This window comes from Aplysia californica, unplaced genomic scaffold, assembly GCF_000002075.1.
Source record: "Aplysia californica isolate F4 #8 unplaced genomic scaffold, AplCal3.0 scaffold00403, whole genome shotgun sequence".
Lineage (NCBI taxonomy): Eukaryota > Metazoa > Mollusca > Gastropoda > Aplysiida > Aplysiidae > Aplysia > Aplysia californica.
The window spans coordinates 260,956-264,836 of record NW_004797673.1 but is presented as its reverse complement, the minus strand read 5'-3'; the positions used below and the strand labels follow the sequence as shown (position 1 = coordinate 264,836).

At 36.1% G+C, this 3,881-nt stretch overlaps 1 protein-coding gene across 1 annotated transcript in view; it reads left to right on the top strand.

Annotated features, from left to right (window-relative positions):
* The window catches only part of LOC101860034, a gene marked incomplete at its 5' end in the record, with an annotated part of 28,711 nt that extends 26,816 nt beyond the window's left edge, over positions 1–1,895 (top strand). The window contains 1 exon segment of the mRNA XM_005104076.3: positions 1,002–1,895.
* Between the last annotated feature and the right edge of the window lie 1,986 nt (positions 1,896–3,881).

The window sequence follows — 3,881 nt, the reverse complement described above, 5'->3', positions numbered from 1 at the left end:
CGCCGAGCCGTGGGGGGGGGGGGGGGGCGGCACGACTAAAGTGCCGTCAGTATGCTAAGCCGCCCCTGGCGGCTCATGAACCGATCTTCAATTTTAGCTTAGATTCTTCTCCAATCCATATATCCATGTTAAAATAAAGGTCATAATATAATGTTGACTTCCGGGTCAAGCATTTCCACTGAAAATTGGAAGTTTAGATTCAGTTTTGAAACGTGATTTCGTAGTTTATTCGACTTTGTTTTATCGCGATGCCAGTCTTGGTAATTTTACACAACAAAATCTATCATTATTTTGCTCACTAAAGAAGGGTAGGACTCTTTTTTATAATATTGATACGATTGGACTCATATTGCCGATGCACTGTTATTTAGAAATCAATATTTTTGAGTGCCAGATCTAGATCTAGGTCTAGATCTAAATTGTCAAAATATTTTTTTCTCCCCAAAATCACTACTTTTTGATGAAATTCCACAAAAGTGCCACTCAAGACATGTATTGGTTTATTCCAAAAGCAATTCTGAAGAATTCCATATAAGATACCAGTGTTTTTTTGTTTGTTTGTGATCCTTTTTCAAGATTATAAAAAAAAATGTTTTTCAATATCGGATGGTATGATCCAAATGTACAAATAATATATGGAATGTAGGTAAATAACTGCAAATTTTTCAATATTTTTCAGTTCTATATTTATTTATGGTTATTTTGATGTATCATTCGACCAGGTGCAAACATATTTTTTGAGTTTCACCAAAGATTATAAAGTTTTTATTTTCAAATTTTATCCGCATCCAATCAAAATTGTGTTGCATAATCGCCTCTTACAGGAACAAAAGTTGAAAAGTACATAAATAAACATTACAGATGTATTCTACAATCCTTAGTGAAAATATTGGTATATAATTATAATACATTGATATTTATTTAAATTTGTGGCCCCAAAGACCTATTAACTGTTCTCGTTCGCCCTCCCTAAAAAAATGTTGTCCACAAGCCGTAAATAATACGTAGCGAATGAGTTAATATGCTTTGTTCCCTGTGAAATTTACTAAAAAGTGGGATAGAGGTGACCATAGTATGTAGTGCAATATGTTTAAAACGTTTGGGTGGCTTTGACCTCAGCTTTTCAACATAAAAAATTGTTTTAAAATATGTTCATTTCATTTTTTTTTCCCATTTCATTATAATTATGATTTGTTAGTAGCTTAAGGGGGAGACGATCCCGGAAAAATGTCCTAACAAAAGACTTCCATTCTCTTTCATGTATTTGTGCAAGTAGTTCATGGTAAAATGGATGTATTGACTCACTAGGCTTGAGCCTAGTCCCGTGTATTTACGGTGTTTTTGAAAATCTAATCGCAACAAAATGTGCACAGTAGATCTTCCTAAGGGAATTTTAAATTGATAAGTGACAGAGTAGGCCTAGTTACTTTCAGTTCCAGTTCTTGGTGTCCATGTGTTCCTGGAGTTGCTTAACTCACTGAATGCCAGGGGTTGAAATCCCAATGCTCCAGGGGTTGAAATCCCAATGCTTCAGGGGTTGAAATCCCAATGCTTCAGGGGTTGAAATCCCAATGCTTCAGGGGTTGAAATCCCAATGCTTTATTTTTTTTTATTAGAAAAAGATTATTTCTTTGAATTTTTACGGAAATAAACATAACCAATGTTAAAAAATCATTGTTCTTTTAAATCATGTCAAGGACCATTATATTTGATATTGTACAAATTTGGGCAAATATCAAAGGAAAACCAAAGATGCACTTTTTTATTTTTAGCCTGCATCATAATACACAAAAAACTGTCTGTTTTGAAGGCTATAAAAAAGACCAAGAAGGAAAGTTAGCCTTCTGAGTCTACTCTGAATAAACTTTTGGTCTTTGCGAACACAACTCTGTTTATCCAAACGTAAGCTGTTTCACATTTATTTTGTGTCCAGCTTCATTGGTGTGCTGTTTCTTTTTGTCATGTGTTTCAATTTATTATATATATTTTTTTTAATATACATTATTTATGTCACCTGTGCAGGTGGTTGGAAACTGATGCCTGTGGTGCAGTGTTTAGGACATTTTCCATTGCCAGCAGAAGACACGAGTTCAATTTCCAACTGAGGGAAGTTTTTTATAAAGTAATTCTGTCTGTTGGGAATTTTTATGACACCCAGTCGGGGTCAACCCTGGTTAGTGTAGTCGAGATAGAAATAAACCGCCCCCCATAAGTTGATGGAAGTATAAAACATTTACAACACAAAGATAAAGTTGGATCTTGTTGAAAGATCTCAGAAATGACATTCTTTGACAAGTCCGTTTTTGTCTGACTTGACTTGAAACAAAATCTTAGATTTCTGTCGAAGCTTTGAGTGTTCACCCACCAAACATTTACAATTTTTTGTAATATGTCGATGTTGTTATGTGGTCGCTTTTAAGCACAAGAGGGCTATCCCGAAAAATGCTGTTTTGAGGAAATCGAAGGTAAAGTTTTTGTCCCTTTTTCAGTCCCTATAAAATACAAGGAGAATTTTCTCTGTAACCAAACAAATAAACACATCAATGAAACCAAACTTTTCCTTCTATAGAGGTAGGGAAATGCCCACTTTTGGTGTAGGTCAAGATTTCTGGAAACCCCCGAAATCTGGGTTAGCCGGCTTGTCCTTAAAAGTGACCATGTGTGAGTGTGCTAAAGTTGTTTCTTTGGAAAGGAGTAGGGGTTGTGGAGGGGTTTTGTTTTCACTGGACATGATACTATCAGTGAAGTCTGCTCATCACAAGCTTTCTTTTTTATTTACTTTGATCCTGATTTCACCCACCCCCCTTTTTTATGCTCCTTTTTACTTTAACTCTAAAACAGTAGTTCTTACTTTATTTGCTGTTCCTAAATGTTCATTTTGTAAGCAGACTTTACTATATATTTTGCTTTTGTACTCTTTATTCAGTTTCCCTGTTTCCTCTGCTTTTCACGCTTCTTCTATTGCAAATTTATCTATAGCCTATAGATCTATGTGTAATAATTCTTTGTATAGTTGGAATTTCACTGTTGTCTTTAACTTTCGCTATTAGTCTGCTGGGGGGACCGGTGTCTGCAGGGCAGCTGTTAAGTGCTTCACTACTGCACGCAGTAGGCCCAAGTTCGATTCCTGAATGGAGAGAGAATTTCATAGAGCATCTCAATTTTTTCTGCTGGGATTTTGTATCCTTCTCAGCTCGGGTTGGCCTTGACAAGCAGAGTTGGAAGCCTGCCTCCTTAATGATCTATTGTGTCGATGAGGGAGTGAAAGACTCCCACAGAAAAAAGTCTCTTGGGACAAATTTTAAATGTGGATTTGAGGGGGGGTTTTTTGTCATTGTATAATTATATGTGGGTAGAAGTCGTGCTATCGCAGCAGCTAAACACTTTGTTTGCCTAATAGTCTGATAGTGGTGCTTGCAGTATATAATTCTAGTCAAACAGAGAACGGGTTCATATTTGTTACTACTAAAAATTCATACGTGTATTTCCTTGACACTTGAAAGGTGTTGGCAATAAAATCAGTAGCAGTTTGCACACTTATATTGTGTCTTTCTTTATAAAGTTTTATTAAAACTTTTAACATTGCTTTTATGAATTATCTTTTCTCAACTTTCTGGTAGATCTAATACTTTTGCAGTCCTTCTTTTGGCTTTTTTTGTGTTTTGTGTGTGTTAATTGGTGGTTTGGGGGGATGGGGTATGAAATGAACAGCTCAGTAAGAAAAAGAATGCACTGGCTCAGGTTTTCTGCTCTTTGACTTGATCACAATAGCTTGTTCACTTTCGCCTGACCGCTGACCGTGTTAAAAAAGTTCTAGCTCATTGAGGAATTTACCTATGCCCACGAAACTTTGCATGGCACTTCTGCAGGCCAGCACCCCC